The sequence below is a fragment of the Crocodylus porosus genome, unplaced genomic scaffold, assembly GCF_001723895.1.
Source record: "Crocodylus porosus isolate Cpor-Errol unplaced genomic scaffold, CroPor_comp1, whole genome shotgun sequence".
NCBI classification, from domain to species: Eukaryota; Metazoa; Chordata; order Crocodylia; family Crocodylidae; genus Crocodylus; species Crocodylus porosus.
In genome coordinates, this window is record NW_017728913.1 from 25,363,649 (window position 1) to 25,390,027 (window position 26,379).

Here is a 26,379-nt window from a genome sequence, read left to right on the forward strand (position 1 = left end):
TGCTGGCCCCTCATGGACATGTGCCAGAATAATTCTCTCAAAAAGTTTACCCAGGATTGAGGTAAGACTAACTGGCCTATAGTTTCCCAGGTCCTCCTTCCTCCCCTTTTTGAAGATGGAAGGGAGGGAGGGAGGGAGAGAGAGAGAGAGAGAGAGAGAGAGAGCGCATCGACTCCCAGCAGGGACCAGGGGATGTTCTGACTGTCAGAGTTCTCCCCTTTGTTCTGGCTGAGTTCCTCCTCCCTCAGCCTGGAGGGGAACTGCCCTCCTGGCCTTCTGCCTGGGCTTAAGAAGAGCTAAGCTCCGCCCCTTCCTGGCTCTAGGTTTCCCTGGTTGCTAGGGCAACCAGCACCTGGCAGCCCTGGTGACTGGCAGCTGTGCTTCCCCCTTCCCGCCACTAGGGGTCTCTCCCAAGCCGTTTCTGCTCTCAGTCGCAGGGCACCTGAGAGCTCTGCAACAGGCTCTAATTGGATTATGGCTACACTAGGGAAGGTTCACTAGGGGTTGTGATAAAAGCTCAGAAGTAACCAAAGAGCCACAGGAGCTGGATGAAAACTTAGTAAGGGGAAGCAATAGCAGAAGCCTTAGAAATGGTGTCAAGGAGAAGACAGGACCATCAGTTAGATACCTGATACGTTTATATACTAATACAAGAAGCACAGGGAAAACAGGAAGAATTGGCTGTCCTAGTACAATTAGAGAATAATGATGTAATTGGGATTACAGACATATGATGGGATAGTTCACATATTTAGAGTGCAGTCATGGATGGATATAGTTGTCCAGGAAGAACAGACAGGGGGGAAAAAGGAGGTGTTGCCCCCCTGCCTAGCCTCCCTTGCTTCCTGCTCCTTCCACATGACCCTTCACTGCCTTTGCCCCCAACCCCACTGCCTTTGTTGTGCTCTTCATTCCCCTATCTGCTCCCTGTAGCCTCTGTCTCCCTGCCATTCTCAGGTTAGGAGTTACTTGGAGAATATAGATGAGTTTAAGGCAGTAGGGCTAGATGAAATGTACCTTAGGGTTCTGAAGGAATTGGCTAAGGTAATTTCAGAGCCATTAGTTATCCTCTTTGAGAATCTTATGGAGGGCAGCTAAGGTCCAGGAAGATTGGGAAAGGGCCTATCTTTAAGAAAAGGAAGAAAAAGGATGTGTGGAATTATAGGCAAGTCAGCCTGACCTTAGTACTTGGGAAGAGCATAGAACACGTTCTCAAGAAATCATTTGTGTAGTACCTAGAAGAGAACAAGGGGCACCTTTACATGTGCTGGATGTCTGCTCTGATGCATGCTAATTAGCACATGTTGGAGCAGGTTTGATTAATTGAGTCTAATTAGCATGCTCCAGCAGTCTCTGTGATGCACATATTCAGCATCTCCACACCTCAAAATGGTAGCAGGAACACTTTAACTGAAGCTCGTCGAATCAGCTTTAGTTAAAGTGCCCCTGTTGCCATTTTGAAACATGGGATGCTGGATATACATGATGCAGAATACATGTGATGCTGTAGTTGCTTAAATTACAGTGGCTGTCGGAGCCGCTGTAATTAAAAGACCCACTTACCCCCCTCCACTCTGGAGCACATGTGAAAACACCAAGCTGATTAGGAATGGCCAGCACAATTTACCAAAAGCAATTCATGTCTGACCAACCCAGTTTCCTTCTATGGTAAAGTGATAGGCTTTGTGGCTGAGTATAGAGTAGTAGATATGATATATCTTGACTTTAGCAAGGCTTTTGACATGTTCTCCTATGACATTCTCATTAACAGGTTAAGAAAATACAGGCTAAATGAAAGTACTGTAAGGTGGATGCATAACTGTTTGGACTATCTTGCTTGACAAGTAGTCATCAATGCCTCAAGTCTGATTGTGAATGGGGTCCTTAACTGTCTGTCCTTGGCCCAGTACTGTTCAGGGTATTCATTGATTTTGGATGATGGGATTGAATACATACTTAGCAAATTTGCAGATGACACCAAACTGGGGGGGAATTGCACACTCTGGAGGGTTGGACTAGGATACAGAATGGCCTGGAAAAATGATTGGAAAAATGGCCTGCAATCAATCAGATAAAACTGAACAAAGTCAAGTACAAAGTCCTGCACTTGGGATGGAATAAATGCACAAATATAGCCTGGGGAAAAATTGGTTAGGCTGCAGAAGAGGACCTGCAGAGAAGCTGAATATGAGCTGATAAATGACCTTGTGAAGTCCCTTCCATCCCTACTGTGCTATGATTCTATGATCAAAGGAAAACTTGAATACTGGGGATAATATTTCCCTACTCTCTTCAATGTAGTGTTAATCCATAGAACATTGAAAATCTGCTCTTTAGTACTGTCCTGATGATGTCTTGGTTCTCTGTAGCTTTTATGTCAAACCTTTGCAAAGTTTTAGCCTGTTTTGGATGTCTGATAGTCATTATAAGAAGAATGTGGCCAAAAAAATATCGAGGGAATGCAAAATGGAAAATTAAAAAAGGTAGACACTGGACATTTAAAATGTGTCTACTAATTCAAGCACTAAGCTTCTCAGTATACACTGAGGCCATATTTGACTTCTTGTCTTATGATACAGCTTAAGTCCAGAAAGACTACCTTACCATTTGACTGTTACAGAAGTAAATATATATATGCAGTAAAGTTCTGATCAATTTTACCACCTATTTGTATTATTTAGATAAGAAAGCTAGTTTTTGACTTCTTGTCTTACATTATTTATTACCATTAATTCCATATGGCAGGGATGTCCAAATAAGTGGCCGGGGGCCATACGCCGTGGGCACCGTGATTTCCCCCACCAGCCTCCTTAGCTCCCCAGCCACAGGCTCCCCCAGTGCAGTGCACTGCACAGTGAGTTCTGGCACCGTGTTCATAGGTGTCCCCTCCTTACCATCTCACTTTCTGCATGGGCAGCCCCAGTAGCACCACCACCATTCCTCTGCATGGATGGGCAAACCTTTCTCCCCCCCCACATACACATTCCTCTCCAGCCCTGAGCTTCCCAGCACCTAGCACTTTGGGCAGAGGCAGGAGCCAGAAAGTATAATCCAGAGAAGAAGAAAGGGAGAGAGCCTGGAAACCCCAGCTGCAACAACACCTGGAGTGATGAGAGAAGCAGAGGCTGGAGGAAGCCTGGAGGCCACAAGTTAATGCCTCATGGGCCTCCAGTTAGACAGCCCTGCTATATGCGATATGGATGCTAAAGGTTTATTTCTTTACATCTATTATCTGTTTCCATATTTTACTGTAAAAATCAGCACTTTGATGATACTCTGATACTCTTGCTTGCTTGAGTATTATCTCATGCCTGATTGAAATCACTGGTACTCAAAATTCATGAGCATCATAATTTGGTCTTAAACAACTAAAACAGTAAAAGTTCTGGATCTGAAAGGCATAAGAATTAAACTATCTTGATTTGATGATTTCTGTAATGTTCTATAATGCCACATGGTAATATGGACATATAAAAAACTATGTTAGGATGTGATGGGATGTAGTATACTGGCATTGAAGCTAAATAGAAAAAAAGTGTACAGTGAATTTGGAAGGTGATTTGATTTTTTTTCTGGCAAACTTTAATCTTGCTGTGAGATAAACTGAACCATCTGTTCACCTGAATCTGGAGACTGTGCTGTAACTATGCCTCTCACCCAAATGCACAATATTATATTTCCTGTAAACAATATTATAGTTGTGACAAAAATGGTGGTAAAATTGATCAGAACTTTACTGCATATATATATTTACTTCTGTAACAGTCAAATGGTAAGGAAGTTGTGACAAAAATGGAAGGAAATTCAAGATTGTTGATGATTCTTAACGAAGTCTGTTATTAAAACAATTACAAATTAAAGTTTATTTCTTCATTCCCAAGAAAACTTTTACAATCAATCATAAAACTTTTTGAATGGGGTTTCATTATGAAAAGGATGACAGAACAAGGGCCTCATGGTAGAGTGGCATGCACAACCTTGTTATGTTACTGCTTGATTTCTTTCTTTAAGGGACCAAGACGGGAAGCAGGTCCTAACGTGATCCCAGAGGTTGCAAGTTCAAAGCAACAGCAGAAGCACTCACAACACAGCCCTCTCAGATTCCAAAGAATCTGTGAATTTTGCTAAGTACTTTGTCACAAGGACTTGAAAAAAGAAAGGAATTTCAGTAAAGCCATTGTACCAAAACCCTTTATTATTTCCTGCCCATTGCCCAGAGTCAGAGTCTTGTGAAGCAGGACATAAGTAACAGGGAGGGAGCATGTGTTTTCTACTTTTGCAAGGATTTTTGTTACAGTATTTTAGTTTAAATAAAGTCACAACTATTACTTTTGAGATTATTACTGTAATATTTAATGAAAAGAAGAACACTCTCTTTACTATGATAACTGTTTGCTCTACTTTCATTATTTCTGAGTTATTTTAAATCATGACAAAGTGCAGATTGTGGCACTTTTGTAAATGTTTTTCCACAGCTGGCAGTAGCAGCTTTTAGTTCTGCTCTACTGGCTTCTCTCAGCATGAGCGCTAGCAAGCCACTCTCCATTATCTTATTGAAGGGCTTCTGGGAACAGGCTTATTTACAAAAATATAAAGAAAGCTGCCTTAAGGAAATCAAATATAGAAATACCACTTACATGATTGTTTCTGTAATCCTGCCTATACTGAAACCCCTTTCCAGGTAAAAAAAGAAAAAGAAAAAAAATGAAAACCTATGTTTATCTTATTTCACAATAATGTTGGTTAAGGAGTTGATATTTGTGAGCTTCCTTGGAAGGCTCTTAGTTTGGCTTATAGAATTACTCATATAATATTACATGTCAATAGAGTATTTTTCTGAAAGATGGAAAAAATAGCTCACTATAGGTCCTGTCTTCAGATGTGAGCACAGTCTCTCTCTAATGGCTGTCTGGAACTGAACTGCTAATGTATAAGTGATATTTGTTTTCAAGCCCTACATGCTGATTACAAACTAAAGCCAAATCCCCTTTCTACTGTTGGAAAAGGTTCTTTCTTTTCTCAGCAGTGTCATGATGATATTTATATTTTTAATTAAGCTTCCTCTTACAGTTTTTTGACATTGGAAGGTAATTAAGATATGGGGCCACATTCTCACTCAGATCATTGGCTAACAATTTATTTACTTGCATCACCAGAACTACATACCACCATTAAATACAGTGTGCCTTCAGAAAATTGATTTTTCAATTAAATAGAAAACATATTTAATCTTTAGAAACCTTTATATGCTATTAACATTAGCTGTTGGATAGAGAATGGATGGGGGTGCTGTCATCCCTGGCTCTCCAAGGTCTGGATGTACAGATAAAAAAGTAGTACTACCAGCAACTAATTGAATTACTCTTTCAGCTGATGCTTATAGCAGTACTAAGAAGCTCCATTTGAAGTTACTTTTCTGACCTTCTCAAACAGAATAAATGAACCCATACTAAAAAAAAAAAAAAGATCAGAAAGAAAAGTAGACACATGCCCCGTGGACTGGATCTGTCCTGTGGAATTGCTCAATCTGGCCTGCCAGGTTACAGTAGACTGTAGAAGTCATGCTGAGGCTGGTTAGTCTGTCATTACCACTGTGACAAGTGACTGCTTGGCCTGTGGCCCCTGCCCCTACCACCTCCACCAAGTACCCTGTGCTGGATCTGACACACCCACTCCATTCCCCAGACAGGATCCAGCCCATGAAAAGCCCTGTGGTCCAGATTTGTCCTGGGGTGTGTGGTGAGTTTGACACCCCTATTTAGGAGAAGAACATAGCTTGCCATGCTGAGACAGCTAATGCTTTTTTCCTTAGAAGTCTGCTGTCCTGAACTGTACATCAACTGCATAAACTTCAATTATTCCTTTCTTATATTACAGCTTTTTCAGATACCAGTTAGATTAACAAAATAAACTGATGGTTCATACCATCAGGGTACTTCATCAGCCTGGAAAGTTTCTTCTCTATAATTTTTGATGAGCAAAATTTTATTTTGTTCAGGACCTTTATAATATCTGATTTCTTGTAGTGTTAATATTAATAGAAGGAGATAAAATAGAATAAATTGAACCAATTTAATCTAGAAATTCCGTAAAGGCAGATCAGAAGTATTGTTCCTTTTTCAAGAGCTATCTGGATTCCTAAATTTGCAACTTTTCTTCAAGTAAATTTACTTTACAAGTGAATAACTAGTTTATATAATTGTTAGTTTAATTATATTGATTATGTAAAAAAATGAAATGTGTGTTTTTTCCCTTTTTGGTTAGAACATTATTGGCTCTGTGCTTTTTACAAACTGCCTGCTTATTCTTTTGGTTATGGTCTTGTGACTTTGGCAGATTTTTCAGTGTCATTTCACCATATTTTTATTAACAATGCCAGCTGGTCTCCTAATGACCCTATCAAATTCTCTGGGTTTCTCAATAGTCTTTAGAGGATTATTTTTATAAGCACTCAAATTAGTGAGAAACAATTTCTATTGGTATTTTATTCATCCCAGCAGATACTGGATTTATTCAACTTTTGATTCTTTTAGTGAATTCCAGATGTCCTCCTAGGTTTATCTGTGCCTCTGACCCTCCAGCAGGACTGTTTTTCACTTTTTCTATCCTCCTGTCTCTAACAAAATAATGATAAAGACTACAAGTAAATGCTCTGACCAGTTCTTTCTCTTTCCATCTTTCATTTTTTCATATGCCATCACATTTACAAAGACGAATTGTTGGTGGTGTTCCATTCAATGTTGGAAAGCCCCACTGACTTAGGTAAGTTCTGTTTTCTGTTTAGTTATTTAGATCCATATCTTCAACAGCTTTGAATATAAAAAATATATATTTTTTAAATTAAGTAGAGGTGTTGAGAGTTGAATATGATGCTAGGAACTCCCACAGAGGGGGTATAGGTATTCATGTGTAACTTAAGCAGTTGAGTATGCCTAGTATACAAGTTGATCTCAAATCCCTTTAGGCCAAGTACCAGGGTACCAAGGATACAAGTTGAGTCCAAATCTCTTTAGGCCACTGTCTTGATTGTCACAGAGCCCATAAAATCTTGACCTAACTCACAGTAATTGATAAACAAAAAATGAAAATTGAGATTATCTAGAACAATTAATTTAGGCAACTCTAAAATCTTCATAGACACAAATTCCAGCAAAGAAACTAATGCAGACCAATTTAAGGCTCTGGGTTTAAAACTTATCACCTTCCTGGTTTAAAGTTATTTATTGCTTTGTGTCTGTTCATACATCTTGTTCCTAATTACAGCCAGCTATTAAGATTAATGCTTTCCCTGGGCAGACTGTGTTTGCCAAGTTTACCTTTTGTTTTGCCTGCCTGATGGATGTGAAGAAAGGAGAAGGTTTACAGGATTCTCTCTCAGAAACGGGATTGATTGATCAACTATGATTGATCAACTATGGTGATTTAAAAAAGAGCATCACTTTGGATTTACCATGGTGTAAAATCACATCAAAATGATACAAGCTAGAGCAACTGAAAATCCATTAAGCAGTGACATTATTGTTTTCTATGGGGATTCTGTTAACCATTTTCTTCCTTGAGTCTCGTGTGTTCCATATAGGTCTGAAGAAAAGGGGAAAAAAATCCTGCTTTCATTACATGTCCATTGCAACTGAAAGGAGCCCTATTTTCTTAATAGTGGCATCATAGTTTATTTGAATTAACAGATTGGTGTGGCAAGTCATAACACTGTACCCTGCTGGGGAAGCGTGGTCTGATGGGTCTTCTAGTGGGATGGGAGCCCCCAGAAAATGCCAGGCCAGTTACTTCCCCAGTGAAACGTAGGGTGGGGCGCCTTAATCCCAGCCCCACATCCCTGATCATGTTCTAACACGAAAGGGGAGCCCAGGGCTATAGACATCTATAGACCTCTTAATTTGAGGTTATTAAATGCTATATTGATTACTATATTTTTCAAAGATTGGACTGGAATGTCATCTCAGAAATTATATAAATACATTGAGGTAGATTTTCATCTTCTCTAAGTTCCACTTGGTCAGAAGATTGAGAGAATCATCAGGAAGCTAGTTATAGCTCTCTGGTTTTCAAGCTGGTACTGTCCTGTTCCCATGTGAATTTTAATCAGAACAGACTAAATATTTAGACATAATTTCCATCCTTGTAAATTCATCCAGGGATCTGCAAATCAAGATGGATTCTTTTTAGATTTTATACTGTCTCTTCTCATAAGGATTGTATCATTAGAGCTTTTGTGACAGATTTGTTGATGATGCATAAATCAATACAGAATTCAACTCTTCTTTCATCATTTTATTGCTTATGAAGTAAAAGCTGCAAAAAGTTGGGTCTTTTAAGTGAAGTAAACAGCTTTAATAATGTAAACAAAGATGTAGTATATCGCTGGAGCAAGGTAGTGCCAATTTTACATAGTCATTCTTCTGAGAAAAGGTCAGTTCAAGTTCATATTTGCTTTGGAGATAATATTATCTATATACAAAATTATACATACTAGTTTTTTGAAAATGTATCACAATGAAAATTCAGAACATGTTGAAAAGCATTTCATTTATTAAGTAATACATGGTGCAGTAATAATAAAAGTCCAGCATAATAGGATAAATCATTTCTCCATTATAAATGTATCTTATTAGAATACTTGATTTTTTTGAGTACCTCTTATGAAAATTATATTTTTGTAATGCACTGAAGTATGCTGAAGTAATCTGATTATCTATATACTGGGAAATCCACAAGTCGAAACCTAATATAAACTTGCATAACTTCTGTGATTCAGACAATTTACACCAGCTGAAAACAGAGGTAATTCATGAAAAGGCATTTTAAACTAAAAAAAGAAGATGAGTATCAAAACATGTAATAAACTTCTATAGTAGAGGTTAAATGGCAAAATCCCTTTGGTTTGTGTATCATCTTTAATAGTGCTAGATCTCAAAGTCCTAGAATATTGAATTATATCAGTCATTATCATTTCAGCAAGTATATCTAAAACTCTTTAAGAGAAAAAATTAATCTGATGATTTCCTTTTTTCCCCTCATAGCCTATAGATATTAGAGCTGGCTTTGGTTTTTCAGATTTGCCAATAGGTAATGAACTAGAACAATTGACAATTAATGTGGGCTTCTTACTGGGAAAGCTATTTGTTTAATTTGAGCAAATCACCTGAGTACAAGGTTCATTAGCAGAGCCATAGATAGTGTTCAAGGGGAGTTTCTTTAAATTTTCCCACTCCTCTTTCTCCTTCTGACAGCAGAAGATGGAATTTTATGATATTGCAATTAATTTGAGCCAAGAATAATTCTTATGTCAGGGCCAAGGATGTTGGAACGGTACAGTAACAAAAATTCTTACATAGTCTTGAAACTGAGATATAGAGATATAAATTTCCATGCAAAATGCCCTCAGCTGACACATTTAATTGATTAACCATAATGATCATCACACAAAATGGTATTTTAAATAAACTCTGTAATGAATGAGAACAGGAGTGAGAAATTAAGAGCCAGAGGCAAGAGGAAATGTTGTCTGCTCATGTTTTGAGGATATATCTTTTGCTGGTTTAAATCTTTATAGATTGGAGGTCTGAACAGTTAAGGATCTGTCCCACAGAATAAAATTGATTGCTTTTGAGGAATCGCAAGTTATATTTGTATTACATTTGTTTCATTTGTGCATATTATACTTTGAGGTATTTTACCAAGAGTAGTGATAATGTAGGCACAGACAGAAACAGTGGCAGGTGATCAGGAAGAAAAATAGCTTCATCCAGTATAATTTTCAAATCTTAAAGGAGAGTGGAAAGAAAATCATGTTAAATAAAAAAACCTGCTCTTATGGACACAACACATTGGACCCTTTTTGAACATTGACAGAATAGCAGAGGAGTTTGTGTGTCTATAATAATATGCTTTTTTTTTCTTTGTAACAGGGATCAGGAGGCAAAATAAAGGAAATGGAGATCTAGGATTTAGAGAGGGCTAGTATTTATAGGTAGGGACCTACTAATTTTGTGATTCCATGATTTTTGTGAAAAACACAAAATTGGGTAGGCTCCACAAAAACGGCTCCATGATTTTGGTGGGCTTACTGCACACCCCCCCCAAACAAAACAAAACCCCCCAAAAACTTACCAGCAAGTAGAGAAAAGAGTGGGAAGTCCTGTGGTCTTGGACCATGGGGGGAAAGGAGGAGGGCAGAGAGTGGCGGGGCAGGGATGTCACAGCACAAAATGGGGAGGCTGCAGGCAGCTGCACTGGGATTCTGGACTGACTGTGGCACATGGCCAGGAGCCTGTACCAGGGTCCACAGAGCCCAGGCCCATCTCATTGTGTGCATGCACCTGCCACCAGCCATGAGCTGGGCTGGGGCTCTGGACTCCGATGCAGCCTTTCGGCTGCCTGCCAGAGCAGACCTGGGCCCCCGGTACAGTTGCCTCCTAAATTGGGGATCCTGGCAATCTACAGGGTGGGGTGGGACTGCTGGAGCTCCTCAGAGAGTCAGAGGCCTGGTGAGGGGGGAAGGGAAGGGGGTCCACTGCACTCAGTCTGAGAAAATGATAGCTTACCCTGGGATCTGCCCACAAAATTGCCTGGCTGGCCACCTCCTTGAGTTTGGTAGACCTTTATTTATAGGTGAAGGACTTATCTAAAGATAGAGCCAAGATGATTCCATGATTCTAGTTTGAAGCTGAAACTAGGAAAACATTTTTATGTAGGAGAAGTAGAAACTCTGAGGCCAGGTTTTGAAGTGGTGAAGAGAATTGTGGCTATAAATTGGAAGAGTTAGGAATTGTACCTTGACTTGGAGCTGATTTTTTAGTTACTTAAAAACATTGAGCACTTGAGCACACTAAATTTAGAACCAAATGTTTCTCTTTGATAGCAATACATTTTTTAATAGAATGTCCCAACGAAAGAACAAGAAACGCATCTAAGCTAGCAAGTGCATTATGTTGGGAAAGAGAAAGGATGACATTTAATAATCAGAACATAACCTTCTGGTAGTTTTAAAGGAACTTAAATGATGATTTGAACTCAGGTAATTTTATTCCTCTGAATGAGGTCTCTCTCCTTTTACATCACTGTGTGACAGATCCACTTTGTCTCTATGCCCAATTATGTTATTTTAAGGTCACATGAGGAAACCTGAGTGTACATGTGCTGTAAACACTTATATTTTTGTTTGTGGTAGAAAACATCATCATGAAAATATAAATTTATATAAATGTCTTTTAAACTTACCTGTCTGACAAAATAGATGCATTGACAATGATAATCCAGTTCTAGTCCTTTAAGAGAGCAACATGTAACTAGTGTTTTTGGTTCATATGCCTCCTTTGCAGTGAAGTCACCAGAAGTTCTGCCTCTTTATTTGTGGGCAAAATTTATCTCATCAGACTTACAGGAGGCTATATATCTGAATTCAGACCCAAACAGAGTTAAGTGGCCATCTTTTCAAAGTTGTTTCTAGCACCTGCAGGTATTTACTTTAGTATAAAATAAACTACAGCCCTCAATTAAATCTTAGTGGAGTAGTAAGAATGGCATACACAAGTCATGTATCTTCCTCTACTGCTTCCAACCATATAGTTTGATAGTTTCTAGGGTCAAAAGGGACCTGAGTAGATCATCTAGTCCGACCCCCTGCCGTGGCAAGAAAGAGTACTGGGGTCAAATCACCCCAGCAAGGTGTTCATCTAGCCTCCTCTTAAAGACCCCCCGGGTAGGGGCCAGCACCACTTCTCTTGGAAGTTGGTTCCAGACCCTAGCCGCCCTGACTGTGAAGTAGCGCCTCCTGATATATGCCTGTATTGCCCATCTTGCTTTTCTTTAAAGATAGGATAAAGAAAGTTAAACCTTTAACTCAGCAAACATTAATGAATGATTTAATAATGAATGATTTTATAAACAGAGACCTGATATAAATAACACCTACCATCAATGTTGGGTTTCACTAATTTAAAATAGATAAACATATTTTTCCAAAAAATAAAAATTGTTTTTTAAAACATATTATTATTTTCTGGTATATGTTCTTTTATACAAGTAAACATTGTATTCAGAGTAGTCTTCAGTTCACTCCTTAGGGACTTTGGCTAGTATGATCGGAACTGCTGTTTTAATATACACATCTGAAAGGTTAATCTCAAGCAAAATAATTGAAAAGCAGTTATAGATAGATTAAAAATAATTGCAACACTAAGGCCTCTGACAGGCAGTCACTTAGACATGTTTAGATCTAATCCATGTTCCCAACAATAGTGCCTCCTGTTGCCACTCATGTATTCCAGGAGTTGCAATTTTGTGATTTGAGGATTAGATCCCAATTGTGCCTTACTTGCTGGTGGGTGTGTGTGTGTGTGTGTTTGGGGGGGCGGGGCGGAGTGTTCCAGGATAAGCAAAATGAAACTGGAGTGCTTACATTCAGTTGATTGTCAACTGGGGCTAAAAGCCAAACAGGTCCCTGGTCCCAGCTGACAATCAGCTGATTGTCAAACCCCAGCTGTGGAGGACACAGACCCCAGGATTTTGGGATATTGTACCATCCCAGGGTCCCCATGTGCCAGGGATGAGTTAAAAACCATGTTCCACTCAGCTGGATGGCACATAGGTTTTGCACATGTTCTGGTGCATGGTGACCCTGGCATCAGGTTGCATCAGCCCAATGCTGAAGTCACTATATGGCAGGAGTTATAAAACTATGTATGTCACCCAGCTGGATGGCACATGGGGTTTAGATGGGTTCAGGCACAAGGGAAGCCAGGCACTGGGCTGCTGCAACTTGATGCCAGGATGCTTATGTACCTGGATCTGTCAAAACCCTATTTGCCACCCATTTGTGTGGCATGTAATTTTATAGCTTTTGGCACCAAAGCAGTCCAGTCCCCAGGTCCCCCTGCTCCATGACCTATAAAACCACAAGGGCAGCACACAGGTTTTTGACAGGTCCTGGAGAACACGTGTCACACATTCAATTTAACAATTGATAAAAATGAGGCACAAAGTTATTCCACATATAATGGAATAATTTTGTGGCTCATTTGCCATATTATCACACCTTGAATTGACTTGCTCTTGTGGCCAGATTACTATTTAAGGAATGATTAACCTGTTAATCATGTCTTAAATGTAATGTGTCAGGGGTCTGATGAAATTTGTCAACAGGAGCATCTATCTTTTATGCAAGAAGCAAATTGGACTTCTTGAGTTGTATCATACTCTTGTCATAGTTCCTTTAATGTTCATCTAGGAGAAGTTTTCATGTTTTCCTTTATCCTTTTGATATTTATGAATATAACTAGATTTTCACATAGTTCATCATTCCTTTGTGGCCTGTTGGCTGTGGTTGAAAAGCCATTTGAAAAATTATGATCTTTAAAATGCACTAATCATTCAATAACTACTATTATATCTTGAATTATTCTGTGTATTAGAACCAGGTGAATCCGGTGACCTAATAGATGTGTTCTTTTTTTTTGATTGCTTTATCTATATTGTGGGCTTGTTTTTACAGCATGTGTTTGAAAAGCTGATATGCAACATTATTTATTATTTGTTGAGTGCTCGCAATTTGATTGGTATTGGACAAAACAGAAAGATATAGTCTACATTCTAGATGGGGCACTAAGGACAACGCTTGTACCTTTAGCTAGGGTAGGCACGCAAGCATGAAAGAAACCCTTGCAGATTATAGATAAAAACATGTTCAAGTTGTAAAGGTCAACCTTTTATATGAGAGGCTGGGACATCAGTACATCTGAAAACAAAAGGATACTTGACTAGGTGGGTAGTGTATGGATGGAGAATGCCATTCTGTCATTGAAAATCTGAGAATCCTATTCATGGAAAACAAATTATTGCTAACTCTTGACTCAAAGTTAGGTCCAAGTCCCTCTGCATCCCAAGAAGCCTTGCACTTCCCACATCCATCCCTTGTGAGCGGGATAGCCTTGGCTGCATAGCTTCAGCTGGTCCTCCCTGAGGCAGCAAAACCTTCACTCCCTAGTCTGCATTATGCCTAAGCCTGTCAGCTTGGCCGGGTGGAGGGGATGGGTGAACAGAGCCCCTGTCCTAGGCCCTACCCTCTGAGCTCTGATCTGCCCAGCTGCAGGCAGAAGGTGATTTCCCAATCAATGCTGGAAGGTAGGAGGTGGGAAGCAATCAGCCCTGGTACCCAAGGAGCTGCCCATGCAGGGGACCCCCTGCATCAAGGGGCTTCCCCTGCCCTGGCCCCAGACTTCCCCACTGCATTGGAGCAGAAGGGATTCACCCTTTCCCGTGTGCAGTCAGGGCTCAGCTCAGCCCTGACCCTGCCCATGGGAGGGGGGAAGCATTTCTGTGTTCCTGCAGCCAGGGGGGCTGGCCACATTGGGGGAGATCTCATCAGCTCAGGGTTCCCTGAGCCCCAGTATGGCCTGCCACACAGGAGCAGAAGGGATTCCCACCCCCAACCCTGGGAAATCTGTCTATGGCTTATTCATTCCTCCACAGGTGGGATGGGATGGGGGGGAGAAGTCCCCCATCCTGGCAGCCAGGGTGGGAGGGGGTGCCCATGCGGGGTGAGTCACCTCAGGAAGTTTTCTCTCACCTTCCTGGGGTCCCCTGAGTCCCAGTCTGCCCTGCCACATGGGAGCACAAGGGATTCCCCCTCCCCCATGGTTGGCTGATGCTTGACCCACCCCCACAGGTGAGGGGGGAAAACAGTCCCCCATCCTCCCAGTTGGTAGAGGGGGGTAATCCTCTCTGCTCCCTTATGTCAAGGCAGACAGTCATGGAGAACCCCGGCCAAGCTGATTACTCCCCTGCATCGATAGCCCCCCATCTGCTGGGATGGGGACCTGTTCCCTGCCTCCCACCTGCACGGTTGGTGTGGAGCCATGGCCAGACCACTCAGGAAAGTGGAGAAGAATCTCCTCTCTTCCTGCACAGTGGGGCAGGCCAGGGCTCAGGGGACCCCAGCCAGGGTATGGAAAACCCCCTGAGGTTGGGGGGGGACTCTCCCTACTTGAGCAGCACCCCAAATGCAGGGTTGGGGGAAAGCTTGCCTCCTCTCACTTTCCCCCAAGCTTGTATGGCAGAGTATACCTGGGCTTAGAGGACTCTGGGGTGGGCCAAGAGAAACCCCCTGAGGTGGGGGCTCTAGTTGCAGGGAACAGCACCTGGACGGAGGCTTCCCCCCACCCAAGGGAGATGGGAGGGGTTGGGGGCATGTACTGGGCTCAGCAATGGGCTCAGACACCCCCCCCCCCCCAACTTTCTGGTCTAGGCCAGTTCAGGTATCTGGTTGCCTTTCCCAACTGAAAGTGAACATCAGTTTACTTCTTTATTGGTTCAATCTATGCATTTTAGAAAAACTTGCAAAGATTGAATCAATTCTGCCTCAGACTTTCTGACTGTCTGTTCTTAATTTAAATTATAATAATTGTATTTACTGCCCTGTGAATTGTCCTACCTACGTGAACCCCTGAACCTTGGATGAGCTATAATGCTTTTTCTACATTCTGTGAATTTTTATGAGCATCATTAGAATGAAAAAAAAAATCCGTTTGATATAGGATGTATTTCTGTTCAGGTTTTAAATATGGGCACGTCTGAATGCCAGTGCCACCAGGTAGCTTTATTCCCATTCTACCCTCCACAACCTTGCTAATAGAGACAGAGAAGAAAAGGGGCTTTAAATCTAGTCTCAAGGAGTTTTTATGTTCTTGGCTGGAAACTAGACTTCTCAGTACATAGGCTAGGGAGATGTATTAAAATTTATTTTATAACTAGTTTAATAAAAGAGGATGATCAAAATGTGGGCTCTCTGAAGGTGGTCCAGTTCAGTTGCACTTCACTGAAGGACTCCTTCCAGTAAGCAGCCTCCTGACTTATCCCTTTTCTTCATGGCATTGTCTGTTAAACCAGTTTCCTCCATATAATCTATATAATCTATCAGTCTGTCACCCACATTTCTACAAATACTTTCTCCATGTGAAAACTAGCCCAGTTTATCATCAGGTGCTGGAGTTTTAGCCCTAGTGCTTTAGAAGGAAAGCACAGAACTGGGTAGATCTAGAGCATGGATGTCAAACATACATCCTGCAGGCCAGATCCTGCCTGTAGAACCCTATAACCCATCCCATGTCGCATGCTACATGAAATATGTGGAACCACACAGGAGAATGGCATGGGGCATGCACTGCATATGGCAGTCCATTGGACCAGCTGTGAACACTGGCTCTGGGGCAGTCCAGATCGTGCAATACCAGAGCCAGCATACAGGGCTGGTCCAGTGGAGAGCCACATGCACTGCATGCTCCATGCCATCCCCTTGTTCTTCGTGTGTGCAGTGTCCATGGTCAGTCCAACCTTGCATGCTGTATGCAGCAGGTGCTGGTCCTGCTGCAGGGCTCACTCTGCACACATGACTCATGGCCTCTGCGCTACATGCAGTGCCCTGCTACACTGGCCCTTTGTGCTACCTCTGGCATGCACAGATGACCTGGGGCCTGGTCCAAATTGGCTCCAGAACCAGCACACAAAGCTGTGAATTGTTATGAGCAACATTAGAATGAAAAAAAGGCTCATCTGGTGGGATGCTACATACAGCCTGTGCCTTAGACTCTTTGGGCTGCTGCAGCACCTTTAGCACTGTGTCAAGCCCATAGGCTGCATGCATCACAAGCCCCAGAGAAGACTTGGCACTTGTTACACGTGGCATGCAGGACTGGATTGGATGTGTGTGTTGCCTGCAGCACAGGGGGTCCATTGCACGATGCCTGCTGCATGAGGTATCCTGCCAGACCAGACCTATATGCTATCTCTGGTGCATGGTCCCAATCCAGTCCACAGACCCACTTCATCCAGCCTGCAAGGTTTGACCCGCCTGATCTGGAGTGATCTATCCCCTGTTCATTACCCTCCCTGGTTTCAACCATCATTCATAGAATCGTCAAAATTACTGTTGGAAGGGACCTCAGGAGGTCACGTAGTCTGACCCTTTGTTCAAACAAGACCACCCCAACTATATCACCCCAGCCAAGGTTTTGTCTGGATGAGTCTTAAAAATCTCCAAGATTGAGATTCCACCACTTCTCTGGGTAACCTGTTCCAGTGTTTTACTACCCTCCTAGTGTGAAACTTGTTTCCTCATATCCAACCTAAACTTGCTGCAACTTGAGACCGTGGCCCCTTGTGCTGTTATCTGCTACCACTGAGAACAGTTTAGCTCCATTCTCTTTGTTATCACCCTTCATGTAGTTGAACACAGCTATTAAAAACCCTCTCAGTCTTCTCTTCTCCAGACTAAATAAACCCATGTGCCCCAGTGCCTTAACCATTTTTGTTGCCTTCTGCTGGACCCTCTCTAATTTGACCCTCTTGAATTTGACTCTCTCTAATTTGATTATTTCTGTAGTGGGAGGCCCAACTACATTGGTTTCTGCATGATGTGGGAGAAGATTTAGCCCTGGGCATTCAACTTTTAAAGTAAACTTGTCAGTGAAAAGTTGCCATTGTCAACGGCTTCTTGAGCTTATAACGGTAACATTTTTCTTATGGTAGCCTGATGCTTGGTATTATAAAATAGATACAGCATTCACAGTATTCCTTGAAAAATATCTAGATAATAACTATTTTAAAATGTCTATTTCAGTATTCCGCTATTCCTAATAACAGCAGAGCCATAAGGATTTCCTGTAACAGCGTAGTAGAGTCTGCTTTGCAGCTTTTGTTTTATATTAGCATCTGTGACAGACCGTTGTCATACTGGAAGTTTGTGCTGCACGTCTCATGTATGTAAAATGGAAAGTTAGTGTTTTTAAATTTCTTTGTGAAGTATGCAGAAAGGCACTACAGAAATGCAATTTTGTTATCAGTATCCTAGCAGAATTGGGAGAATCAGCAGGTATCTGTAAGGGAATTCTTGTGATTTAAAATTCTTCTGCTTCTTTTTTGTATTAACGTTTAAAATTTAAAATAAATAACTGATGGCACTTGCTATCAGAGGGGTAAAGGCATCTCTCTCTGCCTCCAACTGGATGTCAAATGCTCTGCTAGTCAATGTAGTTGTAGAGGCATATGATCTGTTTTGCTAGAGTCAGAGATAGCTAAAAGTGATACTAAGCTTAATACTTTTGAACATTGTGGTATGTTATGGTGAGCCTTAAACATGCTATCAAATAAGCTAACCAGACTCAGGTGGACTCTTTTGAATATTACTGATCTTTACCTTTAGCAAAGATTTTACAATTGGAACTTTGTAAATGTTTTTCATGTTGCAGGAAGTGCAGTGATTATATTGACTTTGCATTACTGACAGTAGCAAAATTCATGGTTGTCAATAAACACAAGGCCACCGTTTTTTCTATGTAAATTTTTCTCAGGATATTTAATTGAAAACCAAATGTGTGTGGAGACCTGAGAATCCAGAAAATGAGAATGGGTCTAGAAAATGCACCATTTCTGTCTCCGCTATTACAGTTTAAGGAAGCTTGTTCTGAATAATTTTTATAACTGTAGTGAACTTTTCATTTTTGACAGTCATTATAACCTATGTAATATACAATGGCAAAAGTTTTTCTTTCCCCAAATTTGTGGTTGCCTTCCTAATTTCTGAAAAGAATAAAGCATAAAGTACATGCAGTGGAAATGATCAGCCAAAACTGAGATTTTGCAAAACTGAAGTACAGTGTTGTGGGGCATACTATAACTATGGTAGACAACTGAGGAAACTGTAAAGTAAAATATAATTAAAAATACCAAGTTTGATTATGGTAAAATAGTAAGATTCCATAGCAGCGATGTGAAGTGCAGTATATGGAATTAACTAGCGATGGCAATTAACAAACTTTGCAATCAACTATAGTGCAATCAATCATCCAAAGGTTTAAAGAGAAATCAATTAACAGTTTAATTAAAAGTCACCAATGGCCTTAGTAATTATGTTTAAATAAGATCATCATTTTAAGTTCCTAGTTTAGAATTTAGACCAATTATTGAATTAAAATACCAATGAAACATTTACTTGCTGAAATCTCTATTCGAGGTGTTTAAAAATGGATTATTAAATTATCTTAATGACTGCACATCCAACTTGGCAAGAGTGGTAGCAGTCTGTTATTCACCCCAAATGTAGAAGTGTTTTCCAGTGTAGAGGTGATACTAGTCTGATCATTTTATTTACACCTTGCAGGCATGCATTTTTGCTATGTACAGATCTTTATTCTGGGGATGCTACTTTTGACTCAGTGACAATCCTAATTCTATAATTCATTTCACATTTTTGTGGTAGTAAAATTAAGTGCATAGGGAAACAAACTTTAATAAGAAATGTTGGTTACTTTCTAAATATCTTTGATGCTTGAGTTCAGAAGTAGCTGACCTGTGGCACAGGCAGCTTCTGTTTGTGGCACACAGCAGACTGGGGAGGGGACAGGCAGCACAGTAGGAGATAGATCAGGGAGTAGAAAACAAAGCAGCAGATTAGGCAGGAAACATAGGGCAGGGAACAGAAAGTACAGCAGCAGATTTTAGTATTAAAGGCAAGGGATTAGAGTAGCATATGAGGAGTTATTAGTTCTCCATATTATATGGGAATATTAGTTAGTTCCCCACATTATATAGAACAATTTTGTGGTATGCCTGCCAAAACAGTGGGCTCTCACTGCTCTAGTTCTCAAGAGATACTTTCTCCATATCAAAAAAAGATATCTTGTCTAAGAGTTTAATCCCTGACTCCCTTTGAATTTGCCATGAATGGGAACTCCTGTTTTTTAGGGCCCAAGGTCTTGATCCTCTAAAGTGGGAGTTTTCAACCTTTCTAAAATAAGGATACCCCTTCTGGCTCAGTTTCAACTCCTGTACCCCCTTAAAAATTTTCTTGTTTTAAGGGATTGGGGGTGCAGATTGAGGCCTTTGCAGTGAGGGAGGGAGTGGGGCTGGAGCAGGTGCTGCATAGCTAAGGTGAGGTGGGTACAGAACAAACCTGTGTGCAGCTTTTCTGGAGGGCACCAAGGGTGGGGGGGTCCTGCTGCTGTGCACACCCTGGGAGGACATAGTGGGGCATGTGCCCCCAGGTCTGTGCAGGGTGCAGGCTGGGACAGTGCCATGCTCTTCCCGGTGGGGGGCCAGGCCAGGCTGTGCTTGGGGCAGGCAGTGGTGGCACTGGGAGTGGGGCTACAGAAGGGGCTGCAATCACTCCAGAATTCACCATAGCCCCCCAACCCCACTCCTAGTGCTGCCACCACCTGGCCTGCGCACAGTGGGGCCCACCCCCCCCGGCCGGGAAAAGCCCGGTGCAGCCCATGCAGATTTGAGGACACATGCCCCCTCCGTGTCCTCCCAGGGGTTTGTGTAGCAGCAGCATTGGAAGGGAGGGGCTGAATGGGGTGGGGCTGGCATGTAGTGGCTGCCACCAGCGCCACTTTCACTGTCCCACACCATCCCCTCTCTCATGCCACTTTCCTCCACAGGCTTCTGGGGGGCCTCGTGCCTGGGCCAATCGTGCGCCGCCTGTCAGCAGCTCATTGAGCTGCACATGCAACCAGCCATGGAAAAACAGTGCAGGTATGGCGGTGGTGGATGGGGATGGCAGTGGTTACTGCTGTGTCTAGCCAGCAGGGCAGTACTTGTGAATCCTGCAGAGGAGTGCCGCTGCCTTGGCACCCCCCGGTGCTGCTCCTGGGAGCAGGCACAGAAGCACATCTTCCCCCACAAATTGCCATATTTGGGGCCATTCAGACCTTCACTGCTCCAGGAAAGAGGTGGAAGAAAGCGAGCTAAGGTGGTGGGGGGGGGTGCTACAGTGTGTCATGTGGGGCTAGCGGCACCCAGTGCACAGCTCCCACTCCCCTGGGTAAGAGTTGAACTGTGAGAATGATCCAGGAGAGATGGCACTGCCATGCCCCAGGGCACGCTTCTTTCAGGCCTGCGCGTGCTCCCTGAGGGCTTTCTAAGTACTGCCCCTAGGGGTACACGTACCCCCGGTTGACAACTCCTGCTCTAAAGTACTGTAAATTTTCACCTTTGTCAGCGGGACTCTGTCAACTTGATGGGTTTTTTTCTGTTTTGTTTTATATTGTTTTGTTTTTCAGGTGACACCTTTTTTAATATAAAGTTTTAAATAAGTCTTTAAAATTGTATATAAGATCTTTTTTTTGCCATCCCAATGATGCTTATACAGCTTTTTCCCCTGGAACAGAAGAAATGAATTGACTGACTGTAGAAAGAATCAGGGAAACTGATGAGCCACTAAATACTTTCACATGCACAAAATAAGTTAAAAAAAGGAAAACAATGTTCAACATCTTTCAGAGTTTATGCATATACTAGAGAACTCTATCATTGTAGGAGTACAGATATAACATATCAGCAAAGTGCTCCTTTTGTAGACACAGCTATATTGGGAAAGATGCACTTTGTAGAAGAACTCTACAATCACTCTGAAAGCTATAGCTAAAGAAACTACAATGTAAAAAAAACAACTTTTTTGCCAATATAACCGCATTTATACTAGAGCCTTCTGCTGACACAGCTATACTGAGCAATGGCTGGAGCTATGCTGGCAGTTGGTAGCATAGACCTGACCATAGTAATCTCCTGATATTTCTTGGAACTATAAAAAAAGCACAAATTTCAGATAAAAATGTGATGTTCAAGCTGACACTATCCTGTTAACAATGCTATTTTCCACAGGAGTGTGCTACATGCAGCCTGTTCAACATTGCAGAATGTTTCTGTCATGCAATTTATGGGAAAGTCTCCTTTCACCTGAGTTTAAGTTGTGAGTTAAATAAACTTTGGTCTCCTTGGAAACTTGCTGATTAACACTCTTCCCATGGAAGAAAGGAGCACCCTGTCAATGCAGAATGCCCTTGTAGTAGGAGCTAGCTCCCACCCAGATAAATATCAGCTAATACACAGTCACTCGCAGCATGACAGACACTTAGAGTCATGGAAACAAAATGAAGACTCCTTAAATAATTTATATTCTGAATACTGAAGAGATTAGTATAGCTAGTAAAGAGCTTGATCCTTCAAAATATGGACATATACATTGGGTACAATTTATATTGCATACTACACATGCTTTTGGATGATCCTGGAGCCAAGTAAATTCTAGCCCTTTTAATAACTGTATAAACAACATATTTTATTAAGTAGAAAGCATGCGGTTTGCAAAATGGCATTTTTACAACTCCCCTTGCCTACAGAGTGAGCTGTGGGATCTTTTAAATTTTTTATTACAAAGGCAGCCTGAGATATTTTACATAGTAATAAAAGTCCCAACTGCTATCTGTGAGGAAAAGTGCTGGAAAATGAATATTTTGAGTAAAGCATTAGGTACCTTTCTCTGCAAGTTATTCATTAAAATTGGATTTTTCTTTCAAGCCCAAAGACTACTACATAAATGATATGTGAGTGAAGTGTCATAAACTAAAGAATCAAGGGTCATATCAATATTTGCTCCAAAGAAATTGAATAATTATTGAATGGGTCTTGAGAGGGAGTGGGAAGGGGCTTTTACTTCTCTTAATCCTTAAATGTATAAAAGCAAGCTTGGTAATGTTGATTTGATATTATTGCTCTGATGGTCTAGGAAATATGTGATGGGCAACAATTCTTGTGGATGATCTTTTATTGGACCAGCTGAATGGTTGCGATAGACACATGCAAGTTATCAAGTACCTTTCCTGAGGCCTCTGGGAGAGAAGCAGGCAGAGCAGAGCCAAGTAGCAGATGGAACAGAAGCTTGTGTAAAACTCTGTATGTAAATAAAAACAGGAGATACCGTATTTACTTGAATATAAGATGAGGTATTTTTCCCCCATCAGCATGGGGGGAAAAAGCCCCTTGTCTTGCATTCACATACAAATACATTGTCTATGATTAAAGTGCTGCCAAAAGCAGCGTGTGCTAAGTAATGGAAATCAGCTATGAAGTTGATGAAATGCAGCCGACACTAAGCATGAGTATAAAACACATGGATGATTGTGATGTCCGTATGTATGGATGATTGTGACATCTTTATGTATTATAGGGCTTGCTAGTACTGCCCTGTATTCATCTGCCTACAGGTAGCAACAGGGTAGACCTTGGCTCTGGATCACCAGGTCTGCAAGGAAGTGGATCTTACATTTTTCTCACCTGCCACAACTTTGATGACCTTTATATTCCTGGGAGGCAATGCCCACGGTGATCCTGCCTGGTCTTGATCCCTGTGTCTTTGGTGGGGCTCCAGACCTCCCCCTTACCCTAGCCTAACCTCTCCAGATGGTGTTTTACACTGTTCTTTTGCAGCCAGGTTGCAGTGCTGCCTGTTGTAAACTTCTCTGCACCCCAGGGTGTCCTAGTGCCTCTTTTGGGTACACCCTTCCAGGGGCTGGTCTTGGCCTGTGCTCAAAAAAATAGAAAAAAAATTGACAGCAAAAGAAATCACAGAACCCCTTCTCCCCCCCCCCCGGCTGCTTCTCAGCCTTCTTGTCGGGCTTTGGCAGTGTCCCCAAAACAAATCCTTAGTCTGCTGTGCGAGCCTGCGCTGCAACCCTATGAACATTCACAGTCTTTGGGGGTCTCCCCCCCTGTGCAGGAACGCTCTACCTGTGACTGTAGATTTTTTCCCTTCAGACCCTGCTCCGGATCCTCTGCTGGAAAAACTCCAATCTGGAGATTCACTCTGGTCTTGTGAACTCCCTTGCTCCGGATCCTCAGCTGCAGCTCCATTTCGGAGATTCCCACTAGCTGCTTGTTCACAGGCCTCCACCTGCCTCAGGGTCACTCTCCCAGCGTTCTTCAGGCAGGCTTTGCAGTTTCTGCCTGCCCAGACGCTCAGCCACTCCTCTCTCCCTGCGGCCTGCAGGGAACTGACCCCCCTCTGCCCCTCTCTGGGGCCAGAGATACCTTTGAGTGGCCTCCCTCTGCCAATCCTGAACTAGTTGCTGCTCTGGAAATTGGATGCTGCTCCTTTCTTTTTGGGCTGCAGCTGCAGGCCTGCCAGCCCTCCATGCTGTACGTTCTGTCTCGCTCCTTCACAATGATATTGGGCAAATATACAGATGGGAGCCAATCACAAGGATAGCTTAGTTCAGCCCATCTGAATAAGATATATGGTAATTACCTTTTTTTAAATATAAGATTTAACCATATAATTACCATATATGTTATTCAGATGGATTGAACTTAACTATCCTTGAGAGCAAGAGGCTACCTGACCCCCCAGATTTATTTTCCCTGATGTAACAATGGGAGGGAGATAAATTCAAAGCAAACCTCCAATGATTAGATTGTGTCCCTGGAAAATTATAACAAATATATACATTTTCCCTATATAGAATCTAATTACTGGGGTAATCTTATATAAATAAATACAGTAAGAGAAATGATCAGGTAGCCAGCCAACAGACAGGAGAGATTCAAGGTTTTTGAGAGGTTCCATTCAAAACCCTAAGCAATCAGCCCTACAATAAACAAATAATATATTTTAGCCTAGGTTTCCAGCATATGGAGGAAAATTTAACAGTGGGGAAGCTGTTAACCTTGAACATATGGAATCAGTTCTCCGCCAGATCACACATTTCTTCACATCCTTCGGCAAAAAAATTAGTTTCTCTGTACTGGAGTTCTTCCATCAGTAAAATGGACATGGTACTTCCTCTCTATCTTACAGGAACATTCAAGGGTACTGAAGCTCATTAGATGATTAAACATGATATTAACGAGCCATATAGGTACTTAAAATAGACTGATAACTGACCAGATCCCAGCAAAACTAGCACAAGTGTGCCAGGGGAAGTAGTGAATGAGTAAGAAAGTAGTACTATGTGCAGCTTTTGACAAGGTTCTGCATCACCTCCTCATAAATAAATTGGAAAAATATGGACTGGATAAAACTACTACAAGGCAGATAGATAACTAGCTCAATTGCCATAAGCAAAAAGTAATTATTAGCAGGTCCATGTGGAAATGGCAGGAGGTTTCAAATGGAGTCCCACAGGAGTCTGTCCTGGCCCAGTGCTGTTCAATGTGTTTATTAACGATTTGGATGCTGGCATAGAAAGCTTCTTGAGCAAGTTTGCAGACACCATGAAACTGGGAAGGATTGTGAACACACTGGAGGATGTGAGGTCAATTTAGAAGGCTTTTGACAGATTGTGAAGTTGGGCTAGAGCTAATAGGAAGGAGTTCAATGCAGATAAATAGAAGGTGCTTCACCTCCGGAGGAATAATAAAAAACACAAATTTAAAATGGGAGATGCCTGACTGGATAGCAGCTCTATGGAAAAGGACTTGGGAGTCTTGTTAGACCACAGACTCACTGTGAGCCTTCAGTGTCATGCAGCCTCACAAAAGGTAAATGGTTTTGAGATGTATCAATAGAAGCATTAGGGGCAAGACACATGAGACAATGGGGCTTCTCTACTTGGCACTGTGTAAGCCTCATCTGCACATTTTAAAAAGAGCATGGAGAAGTTAGAGGGGATCCAGAGGTGGGCAACAAAGATGATCAAGAACTTGGAAGGCAAGTCATATAAGGAGAGGCTGAAAGAGCTGAGCATGCTCAGTTTGCAGAAATGGTGCATTAGAGGGGATATGATAGCAGTCTACAAAAACCTGAAGGGCTGCCATAAAGAATAGGGAAAGCACCTTTTCTTTCTTGTTGCAGAAAGGAGGTTGCAGACCAATGGTTTGAAGTAGTAGCAAGATTGGATATGCTGAAAAACTTCTTCACTGTGAGAATAGTGAGGCCGTGGAATAGAATGCCTAGTGAAGATGGGAACTCCCTCACTTTCTATCCTTACCTATTGTCTTGTCAAACTCCTACCTATTCATATTTTCACAGACTTCTTGTTACACTTTTAGCTTGTTTTTCTACCTTGGAGAACTGAGAACAACAGCAGTGTCTCCCAATGCCTGAAGAAGGGTGTCTGTGCCCAAAAGCTTGCAAAGAACTTTTTTCCAACTATTTAGTTGGATTAATAAAAGCTATCACATCTACCCAAAGAACCATGCCTGCCTCCATCACTGGAGGTGTTCAAGAAAAAGTTGGACAGCCATGAGTCAGGGATGATCTAGGTGTAGTTAGGCCTATTTTCTGCCATGGGTATTTCCCATGCCTCTGGGCTTTGCTGGTTTCTCTCCCCACCACCGTTTTTCTGCTATATTCATCAAGTTGTTTTTAAGCCTCCCGAGAGGCATTGTGTGTTGCTAAGCTATGGCTGGGGTCTTCAAGTGAGGTATGCCAATTCTCCAGTATAAAGCTGGAAGTTCCTAGCTAGAGGGCCTTGCCTCTCTGCTCGGGTTAAACTGATTGTCATATTTGAAGCCAGGAAGGAATTTTCATAGTTTCATAGTTTCTAGGGTCAGAAGGGACCTGAGTAGATCATCTAGTCCGACCCCCTGCCA

At 41.8% G+C, this 26,379-nt stretch overlaps 1 protein-coding gene and 1 long non-coding RNA gene across 2 annotated transcripts in view; one reads left to right on the forward strand and one right to left on the reverse strand.

Moving 5' to 3' along the window:
* Positions 1-26,379, forward strand: part of GALNTL6 (polypeptide N-acetylgalactosaminyltransferase-like 6) — a 934,188-nt gene that overhangs the window by 165,659 nt on the left and 742,150 nt on the right. The gene's annotated exons all lie outside the window — the stretch shown is intronic.
* The window catches only part of LOC109309752, an 18,419-nt gene continuing 15,585 nt past the window's right edge, over positions 23,546-26,379 (reverse strand). The window contains exons 3-4 of the long non-coding RNA XR_002101031.1: positions 23,716-23,721; positions 23,546-23,621 (exon numbers count right to left, since the gene is read on the reverse strand). This is a non-coding gene — a long non-coding RNA (uncharacterized LOC109309752). The remainder of the gene's footprint in view (positions 23,622-23,715; positions 23,722-26,379) is intronic.